This window comes from Corvus cornix, chromosome 1A, assembly GCF_000738735.6.
Source record: "Corvus cornix cornix isolate S_Up_H32 chromosome 1A, ASM73873v5, whole genome shotgun sequence".
Lineage (NCBI taxonomy): Eukaryota > Metazoa > Chordata > Aves > Passeriformes > Corvidae > Corvus > Corvus cornix.
In genome coordinates this window covers 45,439,146-45,458,652 of record NC_047057.1, presented here as the reverse complement: position 1 = coordinate 45,458,652, position 19,507 = coordinate 45,439,146, and the positions used below count along the sequence as shown (strand labels likewise).

At 37.6% G+C, this 19,507-nt stretch overlaps 1 long non-coding RNA gene across 10 annotated transcripts in view; it reads right to left on the bottom strand.

Moving 5' to 3' along the window:
* Nucleotides 1-19,507, bottom strand: part of LOC104696429 — a 114,529-nt gene that overhangs the window by 54,415 nt on the left and 40,607 nt on the right. The gene's annotated exons all lie outside the window — the stretch shown is intronic.

Here is a 19,507-nt window from a genome sequence, read left to right as displayed (position 1 = left end):
CTACACTTCAGTTTACCTCATGATCAGACATTGTCAAAAACTTTAATTAATCAAAAGCATCACAGTTATGAGGGAAGAAAACCCCAGCAAACCACATCACACTATTGTCTTCTTCAAATAGGCTATAGCAGATCTCCCTCCCTGTTTACACTCTCCTGGAACACTGCTCAGGCAGCTGTTTCTGAGCTCAACATCCCAAAGCTGCCAGTCTCAGAGGAGCTTCATTTTCCCAGACAATGTACATCCCTGTGAGTCACTGGTGCCTTTCAAACCTGGATTTGAAAAGATTCCTATTTAAGTTGAAAGGTATTTAAAGGTGCAGTTCTAACACATTTCTTCTGCATCAGGTATTGGTATTCCAACCTGTTTTAATGTATATAGTCAGAAAGCTACAATAGTCTATTATCCTCAACTGAAATTACACCAGCTAAGGCCCCTTCCTACTCCTGGTTGCTGATATACTAAATCATTGCTCCTAAATATGATGACCTAGTGCTCAAAAATACTCTTGAATTCCCATCTGGATCTTGTTCCTAGGTATTTTGCTTTATGGAATGGAGCTCAGTTATTTCGTTCCTTTTTCTCCACCTCAAGTTTCCAAAGCTCAAGGCCAACATTTTGCTGAGGCCCATGGGAGGAAACAACAGCTAATTTCCATGACACAGATGGGGAAAAAGATCATAACCACAGCTCCTTACCTTCAGTGGCTGCAAAAGATACCACACTCAGTTATCACTGGCAGGATGTTAGTTATTTTCTAGTCCAGTAAGATCAGAGAGGGGACTATTCAGAGAAGCAGCTCCTGCACACCTCATTACTGAAGATGAAGAGGCAAACATGACCCCAACGTCATAGGAAACACATATGGCCATTTCTACTGCTTCTACTGCTAAAACTCAAACCAAAAAACTTGTTATCCTGGACCAGAATATATGCCTATTTTTTAAAACAAGATCTTCAGAAGAAAAGGGATCTCTGTGGAGAGATGACAGCATGTTTGGTCTCATCTGTGGATGCATCCTGGCAGCAGATTCTGTATGGGGACGCCAAATGAACTCACAAGCTTGTGGGAGCCCATGTAACTTATTGCCTTCTGTTTCAGAACACAACATCTTTCAGAACTAACAACTCTATAGACAAACTAAGGAAGCCCAAGGCAAATTCTGAACCTACTGAATTTGTGTTGTTGGGTAATAGCACATCATGCGAAGTCATCTAAAACATGGTGCCACACACCCATTTTCTTACAGCTTGAATCAACACTTGCAATGTTTCTGAAAACATATTGAAACTTTCCAAAGATTTGAGAGGATCTTATAAATCAGTGCACAGACAAGTCTTTTCACCAACCACAGACATGCAACTTTGTCCAGGATGGCTGGTAGAAGAGGGTGAGTGTAAGTTATGGACTTATGACTAGACAGAAGTTTAGCCAAAAGAGCTTGCAGTTATAAAAAGAGTCATGTCTTTTGTAGTCAAGAGAATCCTGTATTATAGGTGCTTGTAAGAACAACATCCACAGAAAAAATCTCATAGAGCTCATTTTATAGGCTTTATAATGGTGAAGAACCAAACAATCCCATCTTGGAATCAAACCCCTGGTTTCAGATAATAAAAGCATTTTGAAAATCAGTATTTAGACACAATTCAAAGGTCAATTTTTGCAAGTAGCACATCCTGCTGAAACTTAGGCTTGCCCCACTACTTTAAAAAAAACACAGTCAGAGAATGAAATATCTCAAGGAAAAATTACTGTATCATGAAAATAGGGAATTTATAGAGATATACGCAACATTTAATTACGTGAAATAATCACCACATATTTATATTAGTCAGATTTTCCAAGAGCTCGAAGCTCCCCACCTAAACCCCACTTATCATGAGCTGAGAAGTTAGCTGTTTCTTATTCCTACCTAAGAGCCATGGGAATTCCTCTGCAATCTATTGAAAATATCATTTGTCTATATACTGGTATCTACTTGACTAAAAGAAAGCTATTGAAAGAACCAATTCTGCTAGTGTTAATTTGCTACAACTTTTTTGTCATGAATGAACAAAAAATTGCTCTTCTATCCCAATAAAGCAGAAATACAAACTGCAGGAAACAATTCCTTCAGTCCTCATGGAATATGCATTAAAAGGTTCAACAAAAGTTGTTATCTCAGACCGTACATTTACTATTAAATTATTGATGAGCTGCTTCTATTGTCATTTGTACTTCTGTTACCAGAAATTAAAGCAAATACTAAATTTCTAAATACACCATGTCTAGAAATAAAAAAGTGTTCATAGGCGCCAGGATTCCCTGCAGTCCCAAAGGGATTTTCATAACCTCACAGGTATCTTCAAGTCCTAGAATTTGCATTCTGCTTCTCGGCTCAGCTTGCAGATGTTTAAAAATACATGCAAACAGACAATTCGCTTTTGGCTACACATCTAAGAGGTTCAAACATCTGAATTATTCTGTCTGACGTCAACTACAATTTATGTGCCAAATTAGGTTGAAATCGAGCTGGGAAGAGCTATGAAATACTGAGATCTTTGGTGCTTGGGAACTTGAGGCTATTTCTGACCAATGTGCATCCTCTCAGATCTTCTTCCAGGAAAAGGAGGCATTTTCAGGAACCAAATATGAAATATAAACTTACAACTTATGAATCTGTAGGTTTCAGTCATTTAAATTTTGCTGTGCAAACAGATATAAAATGTGGATTAGAATAGCAAAATTTTGTAAGAGTGTTCCTTGGATTTTGGAATTCTAGAAAACAAAGGATGCACATGCCATCGTATGGACTTGCATGCCAACAAGATTTGCAATAAAGACAAAAAGACATGTTTCCCTGGGCTTTAACAATCTATATCGCTATACTGTTTAACATAACCAGAAAATATTTTCCAGGAACTCGGGTTCAAGGCATCTAAGAGGTATACATCTAAGTGGTATAATTCCACCAAAATGTTGTTATAGTGTATAGATGCAGTACTAATTACACATATATATATACATACATATATATATACACACACACACACACACACACACATATATATATATATATGTTTCAGTATAATTTAGTCAGTTACCAAGAGAATTAACATCCATCCCAACATATATGGGCTAATTTTTGCACAATTCAAAATTGTGAACTAGTAACTCAAATAAATGTACTATCTTTAAAATAATATTCCATAAATTTCTAAATGATGGAGAATATTTCATATTCTCTCTCATCTCCTGAAATTTTTCAACACAATTAAGGTAGAGCTAAAGAAAACTCAAGTGATTCTCCTCAGGGATTCATGTTTAAGTAAATTCCCAACCCCCAACTGAAAGGCATTTTTTGCTTTCTATTTTCTTGGAACAGATAACACCAATATTAAAACTAGTCTTGGGAAGGGTCAACTTGAAACAGAATTAACCATAAATGAAAATGCTAATTAAATTAGCATTTTTTTTTCTTTACTAAATATACTGAACTTCGAAGTCCAAGTAGGGATTTTAAAAATCTAAAATAGTTATCAGCCTTCAGTTATGTTAATGTCTCTCCCACTCACCTCATCCCCACCAGCTTCCCAGTCTTACTTCTTCCAGGAACAGAGAAAAGAACAGTGAAAGAACACTGGGAAATGGACCAAGATGCACTTGTAGATATTTGTTTTAAGATTGAAGAACTCAACAGCATAATTCACTATGTGCCAGACACATTTTTCAGAAATAATTAGCATACTAGCATAATCCTGAAATTTAAGCCTCAAACGTGCTTTAATGAGCTGACTCCAAAAATGTTCAAGATTCCCATCTATCAAGAAGCTACAGAAAAAAAAATTAGTCTAAGAAGTGATTTCTGGTATTTTTTCCTCCCTTTTAATAGAAAATCAAACTTCAAATAGATTGGATTCAACCAAAGCCCTCTTTCTTTCCCAGTACAAAATTAAAAAGAAAAAAAAATCATCCTTATCAGGGAGAGAAAGAGAGTCAGAATCTAATAAATCTATCTTGTCTGACACAAAATTACAAGTGTGACGTAAAAATCTAGCTAGTCTGACAAAAAATTAAGCTGCTCCTAGTATAACTTTAAAGAATACAAACCATCTCAAAAGCAAGAGAGAAAATCACAAGAAGCAGTTTCTAGAGGTATGAAAGTGATACCCCAGTTGGATTCATTCTGTAAGCACAGGGTGCGATGATAACAAGGTAACTGAATCCCTACCTGAGACTCAGAGCTGCATGAAGAGCAGAAGACTCTGGTAACAGATCCAACTTGCCTGATCACTACAGGTTCCTGATGAACACCTGTGCATTTCCTCCTTATGCAAATCAGAGGAAAAGGCCGAATACTATCATTTGAGAATTTATTTTCAGTGCAACCTTTAAGAAATACAGAACTCTACACAGAAATAAACATCTCATTTCTGGAGAAGAAAAATCCAGGCCCCCTGCAAGAATAGCTTTGCCAGTACTGTGTATGCTTGTCCTTGACCATGTCTCAGACCAGGCAGTTAAGGATGATTATAAAACTAGAGACATATTCCTCCCACTTTCTGGTTAAATTGGAGATTTAAACTTAACTTGAATGAGCAGCTTCATGACAGCTACATTTTATAGCCACCGTGATGTCTACCCTCCAAGAACCTCACTAATTCCATTTTTAACTTACAGCTTTGTCCTCCTTAATTTCTTTTTGCACTGAGTTCCACAACTCCGCTTCACATTGCCAGGAAGGGTTTTAAAACTTGTTCTTCCTGGGCAGCAGAAGAAACATTATCTGGCTCTTCTCTGGTCACCTTCTCCTCACATGTTCTGGTGTAAGGAGAGCCAAATCTGAATTAATTGTAACATAGGACAGGGAGACTTCTTTTTCCCCCCAAATTCTTGTTTCAACCCGTTCACCCTGTGAACAAAGCAGTAAATTCCTCTTCTAAAAAACTCTCTCCTTCCAGCACGCTCCTGTCAGGAGGCTTATGACTGCTCTAGCAGTCAGCCCTGGTATGTTACTTTGGTCCACAAGTCTTTCCTGAGCTGACACCTATATCTAGTTATGACTATTTAAATGAACCATAGTATTTGTGAGCATTAAAGTCACCACACAGGAAAGCCCTCTGACCTGCTAGCTGATTCCTTTATCTTAACAAATGTTCAACCTGGCCAAAACTGCCACTTTATACACAATCTCAAGAAAGCTGAAGGCTCAGGGACCTCTCAGAAGAGGTAAAAAAACCTCGTCTGAGGTACAGCACATTTGCCTTGAGCCCTACCAAAAAGACTAAAATGGAGGGAAAGGAAATTGATGGAGAATGATAAAGTTTAAAAATAAGACATAATTTCTTCCAATTAGAGAGAACTGATGATGACTGAACCAATGGCCAAGGGAACACATTTGTCTATATTTCACTAGATTCATTAAATCACTTAGTGTGACGTGGAAGATATGATAGTTATAATGAGATGGCATAAAGAAGGGAAAAAATAAGATTGAACAGTAGAAAACACCATCAGTCAGTGAGATTTGTCTTTAAACATTCTCAGAAATGTAAATTGCATTGACAGAGAGGACCATCTCTTAGTTTAACTAAAGATAAGAAAAAAAAAAAACATTTAAAGAGATAATTCCACATGGAGGGGGAAAACAAATTAAATATATTTTCCAACATGCTTCTGTGCGTCTCTTCTAACAAAAGCTGTGCAAATCTGACCTCAGCCTGAAACAATCTCTACAGAGTTGCAAATACTGATGGATGGCTATCATATACTCACCAGGCACACAGTCCTGTGGAACATGGATAATTTGAGGGAGGAATCAGATTAGCTCAAGTTGCTTCAAGGCCCCCTCCTCTCTCTCTGACTCTCTCCCTCCAAGGGCACTATCTCACGTGAGTGCAACATTCCAGAACAATGAAATTGGTAAAGCAACAGAAGAAAAACTCATGAGGGTGGATTAAAAAAAAAAACTTACACAGAAGCAAAATTGCTTCCTAAATGTCTCTTCCAAAAGAAACATACAGAGAAAATGTTAACATTTTCTCCCCACACCCTGAAGGTGCCCTGCAGTAGTCCTACTGTAAGTTAACACTGTTCCATTTCTACACACATGTGTTAGGACCTATCACATGAGTATCTAAGCGAATGATATCAAAAATGTTATCTTTTTTTCCCTTAGCGTGACTCATGCCAGCTGGACTAGTCTAAAAAGTATTAAACATCATTAAATATATTAAATTTAAGCTTAAATTGTGCCAGCAGGGCTAGTTAAGAAAATAAAAGAAAAAATAATATTTTAATTAATTATGTTCCCAGGTTGTGGTGCTGGGTGCTACCCTCACTACTTTCATACAGTCTCAATTATTTCCATGAATGGATAGGTATGTCTACCAATCCTTCTGGCAGCATTTCCACTGCTGTTGCTTGGCGCAAGATTTAAAAGGAAATCCAGGAAAGTCCAGAATGTGCTATAAAAATTAGGAAGTATTTAAGCACCTAGATCACCTTCCCAGGGGACCTTCCACACTTACCTGACTTAAATTTCATGGACTGTCCCTGGAAAGTGCCCTGCTTTCTGTACTGACAGCAGTATAACCCTACTTTTTTTCCGACATCTAAGAGATACTCAAAATAGCAAGTTCTTACCAGCATGGTGCTGTGGAAGACAAATTTTAGGACCAGAGGGATTATTTTACAGCAGTAAAAATCTACTGAAAATTGGTTTTACATATTATGGTACCTACACCATTGCAACATTCAATATTTTTATGAGTATTCTAAACACATACCTGTATATATGTACAAACACAGCAAGCTACAGCAATTGATGTGTTTTGTGGTTGGTTTGGTTGTTGTTGTTTTTTATGAACTAATGATGTTTATAGTCTTAGAAGCTTTTCAACAGTGACAAATACAGTATTTGAAAAAGTCAAATTGTGTATTGCATGTCAAATCTAGCATGCCTCTGGGAGGACAAATCAGCATGTGTTACACTTTCAAGTCTGCAAGCACAACTGTTAAGTATATTATGATCAACAGGAGGAATGCAGAGTACATCAAAGGGAAAAATAAAACTCCTGGTAGATAGTAACCATTTTCTTCTTTTCTGTAAGAAATACTAAGATGCTGGAAATTGCTCATACTTAAATCACTATTAATTAAAATAAGCCTTAGCTACTCCTTCCTCAACGCCCTACTCCTTTTCCTCTCTCTGCTTCCAAAACACGACTGAGAAAAAAGAGATGTCTGTGTAATGGAAACCTACACAACTTCCAACAATTTGAATTTAGAAGTAAATGAAATTTCTTTGGTTTACACTATAATGGTGCTTCAGTTTTGGTAACTTTTTCTAAAGGTTATTGCATTTTTGTACGACACTTTAGAAAAATTTTTGCTAAATGCACAGAGTTCAAATGCCCTCCTTATGCCCTTTTCCAACAAAATAACTTTTCTCATTCAACTTAATCAGACACTGTTCTCTGCTCCCACTTGTCCACACAAAGAGATTTTTTTCTCTAAAATTTCAGAAGTGCCTCTCAGCTGAGGTATGAAGTGCAGGAGTTTATTCCAATTGAACTTTACCTAAATCAACCAACAGTGCTCCCAGTTCCCACCAACAGCTGATTTCTGATCTTTGCCACCACTTTGTTTCTCTGGGGAGTTTTCTCAGCAGCATGGCACAACCACATGTTCATAGACATTCCCATCAGATACACAAGTGGCTTTGGGGAGAAAATAAAGACTCTGGGTGCAATATGAAAAATAGAAATATTCCTGCACACGTGACAGGACAGAGAAGGCAGAGACCACACTACCTCTGCCCCAGGTTTCCCTGGATTCCTAAGGCATTGGTCAGAGGGATAGAACAGGACACCTCAGTCTGAGAAGAGGCACACAGATGCAAAAGGGTATCAACTAGCTGGTTTTCTCATTCTGGTTTAGCATCAGCATGGATGGGGACTGGCATATTATATTAAGTTGTGGAGTTCCCACTTCTCTTGAGTGTACTATTTTTTCTTTATTTTTAATTTCTTGATAGATTTTTAAAAATTGATTAAGAAGCTGAGTCACAATCTCATCTAGCTTCTCTAATCTAAAGGTTAATACAAGCATCCAAGCATCACATTAACATAATAGTAGCAAAAATCAATCCAGCATGAGACTGAAAGCACTAAATTCACCCTTAATTCCAATTACAGCCTGTTGTTCAAGTTTTAAATTTTATGTAAGAAATTGATACAATCATAATTTCCCACCTCCTAAACCCTTTCAGGAGAAAGCAAAAAAAAAAAAAAAAAAAAAAAAAAAAAAACAAAAAAAAAAACCCAAGTAAAACAGGGACTTGGCAAAGAATTCCCCTTTTCACTGATACATGATGACCTTCTTCTAAATCTTTCTTGGAAAAAACTTTATAAATTTTTTCTTGAAATATTCTAATGTCTACATTAGAAGTTAGTGTAGGGACAACGCTGTGGAGGATAAAGAGAAACAAAACAGATTAAAGGGAATAACAACCTAGATCTTGTTTGCAATATGAGTACAACACACCAAAAAGTATTTTGAATGCAGTAAAATACACATGCATTTTGCCACAGCTAATATCTGGTGCAAGTTCACGGCTTAGAAAGAGCCTTTGTGCCATCCTTGAAGTTACTGCATTCAAAAGGACGTAAACAAGAGTGGAAAAATACCTTTAAAATGCATTTCACGTTTTCTTCTAGTCCGAAATTACAATTACTACGCACTTTGTAAGCCTGCAGCCAGTTTTAGTAAACTGCTACTTACAGGTCTTGCATGACAGCCAACAGATGAAAGTGGTGAGTGAGAGCTCTCATTCACTGCTGCCGGCAACCCACTGCCTTTCTGATTTCTTTCTTCAGAAACAAAGATTAGGTGGGGGAAAATAAGGTAAAGGGTTATTTTTAAAAGTCCTTATTTTCAAATCACTATCCAGGAGCTGGCTGAGTTGCGCTCCTATTAGCTGTCTCTCATCTTCCACTTCTGTCTCCATAGAAACCTTGCAGCAGCATCTCCTGCCTCACTAACCTGAAGTTTCAGATTTGGCTGGTGCCAAGCCTGGCTGGGCAAGCTGGGGGAGGATAAAGGCAGCACCCCTCCAGTGCTGAGGTTCACACTGCTGGCCCCGTCACACAGAGACTCTGCGTACAAAACAGAGAAGTCACCTCTAACCCATTGCACAGACTGAGGCAGAAGGCTCATCCCAATCCTAGCTGCTTCCCTTTTCTCCATCACCCTCGCACAGAAGAATACATGATGATTGGGATTACGTAGCTCAGTATCCCTCCCTTTCACTTATTTTCCAGACTTTGTGGGTTTTAGTTTATGAACTTTTTCTTTTACCTGCTTCAACTTTTCCATTGCTATTATCCCAACTGGAATATACTAAAAAAGTGACATTTTGAGATGACAGCTATGAGGCACCAGGTGGCCAAAACTGAGTAGTCAAATGCAAAAGAAGTTACTACTCTCTACAGACTGCCCAAGGGGACTACTAAAAACTCCATGATGGGGAATTGCTCTCATCAGAAGGAGAGGGCATGTTCAGGGAGACAGTCCCTCAGAATGGTTTCCCCTGCCAGCCCCAGTTAATCTCATTTCATTTGAGTAAATTGTTCTTAAAATAAAAAATCTCTGCTCTCGGGCACACAAACAGGAAGAAGTGGGTTACGGAAACAAAAACACAATAACAATGTCTAGCAACTTGCTAACAACAAGGGAGACTACGGAAACACTCAGCACCGCGTAAGGGGTGACAAAATGTATCCTGTGAAACCCCGAGAAAGGAGGGGCTATCCTCCCATGTTTCAGAACTACTTCAACAGTATATGAACACAGTTTCTTCTCTTTGTAGCTATTAGGCCCTGCAGACAGTTTCTGTTCAAGAGATACGTGCACAGTGTGCCAGAACTCTGAACAATCTACAAGAAACAGAACTGATTTTTTATTTTGTTTTTCCAATGTATTAAAGCCTCAACCTCTATATGAAATATGTACTTACTGAAAAATCAAACCATGGGTTACAGAACAGATTTGGAGCTTTGGTGGGTGTGGGTAAGTCTAGAGGTTGCACAATAATACATACACACAAAGAGTAAGTAGTAGATATTCCTTGTCTATTGTTTTCAACCAAATGCTAAAGCAAATTGACAATCCAGATGCGTGTTGCTGTGCAAAGAATGTATCTGCATATTGGTTTTTATTGTATCTAGAGTTGTGAAGAATTTCTAAATATAAAGAATGTGTAAGGACAAATACTAGCTTTTAAGTCCATTTCATGGACATGGAAGGTGGTGAACAGAAAGAAGAAATGTCAGATTTGTGCAATAACAGTTTTGAACCAATGTGCTGAATGCAGATAGCAGTGACCACAAGTTATTGTCGAGATGATGGTTATTTTCTGTGACATCAGTACACATTTAATCACATTGGCAAAATTTTTTGTCCAAACCATTTAGTAGCTCCTGCTTCCAGAAAGAAATTTTCTAAAACCATGCACTTCAACCTACTAGCAAATAGTTTGTTTTCTAATAAAAATTTTCAAAGGTGTAATTTATGGGGAAATAATACTCAGTATTATGCTTTTTTTTTTTGGTGTCTGTTTCACTTCACTGAATGTTAGGTGTGAATTTGTGTTCTCATCATAGAAAGAAGAGCAGTCTGCTCAAATCAGCATTCCTGGTATGGGACAATACAGTTGCCATCTGTGTCAATGCAACAACCCTGCCAAGACACGCCAAGCTCGTAGTTTAATTTGACAGAGAATCTTACAGTGCCCCCATCACACTCACTCTCTTTCAATTTACCATACTTCCTCAGTGACGGAAACCAAATGTTAAACAGCAAAATGAAGGCTGGTTCAGTTTCCAACAATGAGATCATTTTTCAAAGCTATGATTTCCAGCTGAGGGCCAAGTGAAGGTCTTGGATGCCTTCATTCTCCATTCTTAGATGCAAAGGCCCTGCCACAACAACAGGAATGCAAATTTTTAAGAAGAAGATATTAAACAGTAATAAACATAATATAGCTACACGAGTTATTTGTAGAGATCATGTTGCTGCCCAGATAGTATAATTGCTCAGCAAAATTGAAAAATTTAATGTTGAAAGCTGAGAATAACACTACAAAAATTAATTTCTTCATTCAAGTCAATGCCATCAGCAAGGACTACACTGCCACCATTTTCTGATGCCACAGGCCCAGAGGAAAATGACAGCTGTTATTGAAGATGATGATTTTGTAGAAGTGCTTGAGGATTTACTAGCACAAAATGAAAGAGCAAACTTCTACCTCTTTAAAGCAGAGGGCTGGAACCCATGCAATCAATAACAGTAGACTGAACAAAAGCAGAAGAAGCTAAAGGAAATACCTTGACAGACTAGAAAAAAAACCCCACAGAGGTAAGAGACACCTCTGGAAAATTTAACCTATCAATTTTAGTAGTGCACCTGCAATTTAATCACAGCATGGCACATTTAGAGCATTGAGAATTGAAACTAGAATTCAAGGGGGTCTACATTCTCATTCAGGTTTAAGGGAATAATATCTTTGTCTAGCAGATTGACCTACAGACTGTTCCAAATGCTGTTTTTGCAAGAAATGACACTAACAGTGTGGAGCAAGAAACACCGGATCAGATCCCTTTCATGATGCAAGTGGAGAGAAGAGAAGCATCCTAATCACAACATTATTTGACACTCAAAATCACCAAGGCAGATGGCTTTTGCTCCAAAAAGTGCAGGAGCAAGAAGGGCAAGGGAGTGTAACAGAGCTGCCTGTCCACAAACACTGCTTTAGCTCCTGCTGAGGGCCCAGGATGGACGCAGCCCAAAGGGCTGAGCTGCACTCTCCAGCCTCGTACCCTGCTAGAGCTGCCTCTCCAATGCAGACACCAGGATGTGAGCAGCCATGCAGTCAGCTGGATCAGGTGATTGATCCATCTGAAAACTAACCCTACAAGGGAAAGAAAAGGAAGATCAGTTTTCAGTTGATCAGCAAAGCTTTACAAGCTCTTTCTACAACAAAGAGGAGACAGGACCAGCAGTTTCTGTGGTACTGCTGGCCCAGGTCAGCAAAGCTGCTGCAATGAAAGGCTCCTGCTCACTCCTTCATGCACACAATCATAGTGCTGCTAACCAGGTGACCCTTCCTCAGGTGCTTCACATCACAGCAGTATTTAGTTGAGGACAGCTTGGCCTGCAGTTCAAGTAGATTCAAATTACAGAGCAAGTGGCCCAAAATATCTCCAGCCAAAGAGATGGTAACTACTTCTTCCTTGCATTCTGAAGAGAGAACAATGTGTCACCCTGTACTTGGAGCATGAAAATATTTGATATAATTGGTCAACAGTATGATCAAAATGATTGAAGATGATGAAATTGACAGAGAGAGAAAAAACGAAGTGCTCTTGCTTAGCCAGGCTCTGGTAGAATGTATTGATTTACAGCAAACAAAACAATGTGGGAAATAATATTCAGACAACCTTGTGGGTATATTTTGGTTGCCAGCTCATTTCAACAAAATGGATGCTATTCAAAGCCGCAATTCTCACAAACTTTAAGTAACCACACACACATTCTCTCTATATAAACACACAGAAATTAATATTAAGATTATGATAGAGGGTAGAGAATTATCAAATAAACAATAAGAGAGGAACCAAAATTAAGGTTGATGATGAAATCAGAACTGGACCTCATTATCCATGTTTAATTACACAACTGTCTTTTTTCTCTTTTTGATAGGACCCCTATCTCATTAAGTGCACAGGAAGACCATTACTGAGTAATGGATTATTTAATACAAACTACTCTCAAGCATCTTTGGTCTGCAGAGTGATATACAGACAATACCCACAATGAGAAGGAGAGGAGGGATGACACATTGATGATACCTGGGTCAACCATAAGATGTTGAAGGGGTTTGTGCTGTTCATCATCAAATTTAAAAGTCCTCCTCTGTAGGCAAAATAACAACATGAGCCACCCAGACACTGAATCCTCTACAAGACTTTAGTCAATAAGATATCTCAAGAGAGAGGCAAGAACTGTGGAGAGTCATACACTGAGCTATGGCAAATTACACCAGGAAATTAAGAGTAAGAATGCATTAGTAGCTGAATACAAATGCATGTGTGACAACAAACATTGACTGTGATAGAGACAAATATGTGGTGTTTGCTTGTGTGAGAGCAAGAGGATTGCCCCCAGCCTCAGGTGGGTGACTCTGTTGTCCCAGTTGAAGGGAAGAGGAGCCAAGGCCTTTTACCAATAAACCCAATACTGTGCTCAGTATTTATGGCCAGGGGCAAGAGCAGGCTGGGTAAGACAGACGTTATCTGGAAGCTACCTCATTTGGTGTCCCCAACATGTGAACTGTGCCAAAGCTGCCAGAAAGGTCAGAGGAAAAAAAAAACCCCAACACATTTAGTTTATAATTCCTTTGCATTATTTACTAGTGCATGACCTACTGTAGCCTAGTAGGCATAGAAAAAACCTTAGCCAAAATTAGGTGTACCTTTCAGAGATTTATTCTTGTATAGTTTCAGCTTCATCCAAAATTCAAAAAATCAGGGGAACTGGTTTTACATGTCACAGCTTGCTCACTCTTGGTACATGTGAGAGAATATGTGTACATGTCATGGAAAACATGAGGGAGAGAAAAGGAAACCAGCAAGATTTATGATTATGCACTTATTTATACATATTATGACATATTCCTTTATTTTGCTTTCAAAGCAAACTGTTAGTTAACAGTTCACAGTGAGTATATCCAAAATATATACATGTTACTGGCAAGATTACATGCAAAATCATGCATTTAATAGAGCAAAAATGCAGGGGTTTTTCACTCTTTTACCTTTATTTCAATACCTGGACTATGAATTAGCTAATAAGGCAGCTGTTGACAAGAAAAAATAATGATTTTATTCACAGATGACCACTGATTAAAATAAGATGATAATTTTTTCCTGTTTTCTTGCAACAAATTGCAATTTGATGGATCTTACTTATATATTTTCATAAATGAAAAGTCTGCTACAAAAATTAAAACTGTACTGCCAGTAAAGGAAACTTTTTTCATAAGCTGAAGGAACTCCCAAAAAATAGTAATGATTTTTTCCTCTCAGGTACTCCACCGAGGTGGTAATGACAATTTTGCCAGTTAATCCACACTCTTTTATTATGATCTACTGAAACACAAAGAATGTCTGCATTCTCTTCTTTTAAGCAGAATTCTGTAGCTTTGCAGAGAGTACTTCATACTCGCATTTTAGATGACCAAATTGTAACAAGAAGAGTAAGGATATACTGTGCGTCCTGATCCTACAAACCCTTACTCCAAAAGCAATTTCTGCCTCTGCAGTAAGAAACCAGTTAACTTAAACACAGGTGTTCAAAAGACAAAAGATATAAACCCTTCAACAAAGCTTCTTTAATCGCTGTCCTATCAAATGAAAAATTTTCATTAAGATTAGTGAACTAGCTATTCTTTCCTTACATTTGTAGAAACAAATAGTAAACACTTAAATCACATTATAGTAAAAATAACTTACTCTTGATTAGTATTTTTAGTTTTTTTTTCTAAGAGAGTTCTCTTTAAAAACATGGTCTTTTTGTTTGGTAGTGCTTATATTAAATCTCATAAATCTACTTCCAAGTGCAGGACTGATTTAAGAGTTTCTTATTGTATAAAGCAGACAGTAGGTGAACCCTGGACTATTACAAAGCACCTTTACCAAAAAAAAAACCAACCAACCCAGGTTAGTTCTGTAACTAACATCCCAGACCATTTTTAGCAATAGCTGCTAATAACTCTTAAAAGCCCTGAAGCAGTAGCACAATTGTGAACTAGCCCCAAGGAACTACCTCTGCAAATTCTGCTATCAATCTGATGCTGCAAAGCAGCTCAGTATTTCCAGAAGCCTTTGTAAATTCCATCTCTGAGAATTGATTTCAACAACTATCATCTACTGAGTATAGGAGGAAAATCTGTTACCACTGTAGATTCAAATTTTAAAAATCCACCTCAGGAGGACTAAAAATTGCCTCAGTTAAAATACTAACCCTCACTGTAGCCTAATATCGAAAATAAGCTATGAAAAGAAATCAGGCTTCTGGAAATACTACTTTTTCTTCTAATACACTAGTTTTAAAAGGCATACAGCTGAAGAAGGATTTTTGTCCAAAGCTATACAGAACTCTATTATATGCAGCTATTCCTTACATTTTTAAAAAGAAAAAGTTTTGGGTTTTTAAACAATACACTTATTATACTGTCTACGTATAGTAAGTACTAAGATCAACAATTGATCTGATTTTCCCTCTATGGACTAGTAAATCTACTGTAGCAAATTTTGCAGGAGCCATATTAACACCCAGCTTCATATAGTTTTATGTATTTATTACTACTCTATCTAAAAAAAAACCTAACAAAAACACCTAAATAATAAGAAGAAGAAGAATGACCAAAAACTCAGCAAAATATTTTGCTTTTACTACTGTGTATTCCATATCACATTTGTTCAGTGTGTGTGCATCTTGAATGGCTACCAGCAATTTCCATGCAAAAAAATTATTACTCGTATTATAAAAACCATTCTATATTCTCAATTACCTCTTAGAACAGCTTATACTGAAAAAAGTTCTAATATAGATGAAAGACTAAGCACCACGCAGAACCGCACAAGTAGTACATGTCTGGAAGTTTCATATATCTGCTATTACTCGAAAACAAGGAACTTGCCTAGGAAACTGAGAATTTCCTGCAGCTAAGACACAGTTTATTTGAATGCAAATACTTCTACTGTTAGTAATAACAAAGTAGCAGGCAAACAGCATAAGAAATCATATTCGTGACTTTTTAATATCTGTTCAGTGTAAATAAATTCATAATTGATCAATTATATATTCAGGCGGGGAAACACAATGCTAGCGTTTCATTGTCCATGGACACGCAGTCTCATCACCAGAGAGCACAAATGAAATGCTAATGGCAGAGAAGATGAATGCCAATTTCCTTCACTTTGCTCCAACTTTCAGTGGCTCTCTACAATAAAAGATAGCTATTTGTGGAGACTGGCTTGTTCCATACCATTAACTCAGAACAAAACATATTTTTAGTGGGACAGCAGTGTTTACTTGTAAGAACTGATGAATTGTACACCACCATTTATCACTTGTAGACAAAGACATTCAGGCACAATTTTGGACATAAATCAAGGTACATGCTCCTAAATAAAAAAGGGATTGCTTAAGTCCCTAAAACTGCATAGATTGAGGTCAGATTGGCCATAGCAACCAAGAATGGTACTTAGGCCTTCAGTAAGACTTAGCAACCAATAAATGAGCTCAGATCTCTTTTCATCTCCACTGGTGTGAAAGCCAAAATTAAAAAGATTAGATCACGCTGCACCCATCACAATAGACTTCACAGTGAAAAAGTCATTTCTAGCCTTTGATTCACATCCAATAAATAACATTCATCCCTTCCATAATGAAGAACTTTCAAAGTAAATTGAATCTCCATAGTGCTGCTTTCCCTTGCTGCACCATATTTACATAACAATATATCACAGGAAGCTCAGAGTGGATCTTGCAAATGGAAGACATGTCTTTAGCACTGATTACACTATACTCAGCTTTAAAATGCTTGCCATTTAAACATAATGCACTGTAGATTATAATAAATAATAAACAACACTTTAAATCTTGTGGTATGAAACTTTGACAATTTCAATATGGAAATTTCATAGTAAACAGCTCCCTCCCCCTTTCCTTTGAGTCTTTCCATTTGAGGATATCCAGCAAATTCTACTTTCCAGGAGCACTGATCATACTATCTATCTGTCTCGCGTTTCCAGGAAAAGGGATAGTACATTATTTCATTTTTACTGCCTCTTTTCACACTGTTCCTCTTCTCTTTTATATATCTTTTCAAGTACTCAAACAATTCTTTTTAATGTTCCAAACACATCAGTAACCTATTACTCCAATCTCACACAAAGCACGAAGTATTGCTCGTTTTCCTCTCCCTCGAGCAGTAGTTATTTGTAAATAGGTGAAGCTGATCACAGCTGCAGGAATCTAACACAGATCTAAGACATGAAATCAAAAAACACACCCAGCAAATGTTTGTGTTGTATTGCCACTGTATGCCCTGTATTTCCCATGCTCAGCTTGTCATTATTAAAACTGGATTGTCATTCCCTTCTTACTGCAGGTTGCATAAATTGATGTTTAAAGGAGTGTTCGACAGAAATATATCGAAACAAAAATTCTACACCTAATTAAAAACATGCAGGAATAATTTCAGCCCTCTGCAGCAACAACTCATGTAGATTATACTATGTGAACTCAGCAGGGAACCTCATTAATTTTTAAAACTCTCTGACCCTAGTGCAGTTAAGGGTGTAAAAATAATTACAAATTAGGGTTGAGGGAGCACTGTTTTAATATTGCATGTGGGCTATCAGCTATACAACATTTTATCAGATATGGATATTTATGATAGCTAAGCATAATTTTAACATAGCCAAAATAAATTTTAAAAATGCAAATATCTTATATTTTCAAGTATATAACTATAGTAGCCACCACTTGCACAAAAAAAAAGCCTGTCTGCAAACATTCTCTTAGCACAAAGCACGACAATTACAGATTAAACGCTAGTAACAGCCTGGATACGGCAGTAAACTGAGATATTTCTATAACAAGGCATGTTTGCAATCTACCAATTTCTAACTTATTTAGAAGGCTATAAAATACTTGGCAGAGGGTATAAATAGTCTCTCTTACCTAAAACTTGTCAGAAGAAAGATCCTTCTTCATTGTTGTCACCTCCAGTGCCCCCTCTTGCCACCATGGAGATTGGTTCTGCTATGTTTATTGCTCTGTGCCTCAGTTACAGCCGTGACACTAATCTGCCCGCACAGACCAGCAAAGGGGTGTGTGTGGGTGTGCGAGTGTGTGTGCGTGTGAGAAAAGAGAGCCTGCTGACTTCAGGACTGGGAACCTAAACCTCAGGCCAAGTCAAGGCTGAATGAAAATGATCAAAGCTCTGTCCCTCATCAGCAGAGTAGACAAGATTTCTTTCCCCCTCCCAATGAGAAGTAGGGCTGTCATTAGGGATTCCCACTAAAAAGCCTCTAACAGAGGCAGACCTTCTCCAGACTGCTAGTGCCTGCCCAGCAGCCCGTGCAGAATACAGGTAGCTATTGTTCCTGAGACAGATATGTAGCCAGCCACTCAGACTCTGACAGATCTCAACAAACCAGTGAGCCTGCCTTCAGTTTAACTCTTTATTTACTAGCAGTTCACTTTTTACAAAGATTTCCTTTTGCCCTGGAGAGGAAGGGACAGGGAAGGGAAAAAAAGAAAATCAGTAAATTGTTCTAGCTTTGTTAAGAAAACGGTTTCATGTACATAGGCAGGAATCCTATGCAAATTTAGGAGTACTGACTTTCATTTTGAAATCTCATCTAGTCTGGTGCTGGACAACACAGCAGTAGTACACTCCAGCAGTAAAACAGGATTCCAGTCCTGTAAGGGAAATAAGTCCTACTCTGCCTTCCTCTGAATTTTCATAATTCATGGGGATCTAAAACTGTTGGAATAGATAACATACATCCTTGCTCAAATAATCTAGGTATTAAGAAACAGAGAAATTTAGTGCAAAAGCTTCAGCAGTCTTTCCACCAGACATACATTTTAAGCATTGACTGAAAAAGAAGTTAGCATCTCCAGGACAAAATTGTGCTAGAGCAAGTAAATAGCAATTAGCTGGCATAAAAAGCAGAGATACTCATTTCAGTCCCATAGCAGTTATATATTTCTATAAGGAGATTTTATTTGCATAAAAATTTCTGGGTTTTTTTTTTTAATTTTATATGACATGGAGCTTAAGCATTTATTTGCAATGACATGGTCAATGAAGCTGTTAGAGGAAATATCCTGACATTTACACTCTGTGCTTGACTTTTAGGAAGTAATGCATTTTTATATGAAAAGCTAATCATTCTTCACTCTGGATAACTATTGTATAAGTTCAAGCCAGGTGCAGACTTGAGCTCTAAACCACTTTTTTCCCTTCTTCTGTGTAAGTCAGTCTTAATTCCATTTGAGGCAGATTGCAGTAGGATGTGTATATGCATGGGTATGCTTGCATTAGGGTGGGTGGCTTGGATTGCTTTAAGGCAAGTTTAAGGTGTAAAGGTTGAAGATTACCAGCAATGTTTTCAAGTGGCAATACAATCAGATTTATAAAATGCACAGTTTAAAAAAAAAAAAAAATTGAGACTGCTAACACAAGCGCAAATTAGAGAAATTATGTCAAAAGCAGTATTTTACCCTGACAGACTCTATCAACTCAGCCTTCCTACCCATTACAAATACACAATCATTTTATCAGCAACTTCATGCTAAAAACATGCTAAAAAATCTGCGTGTGCTTTAATTTGAAAGTTGCCAGTGGTCACTTTGGAGTGTTTCAAAGCAACCTTTTCTGCATGT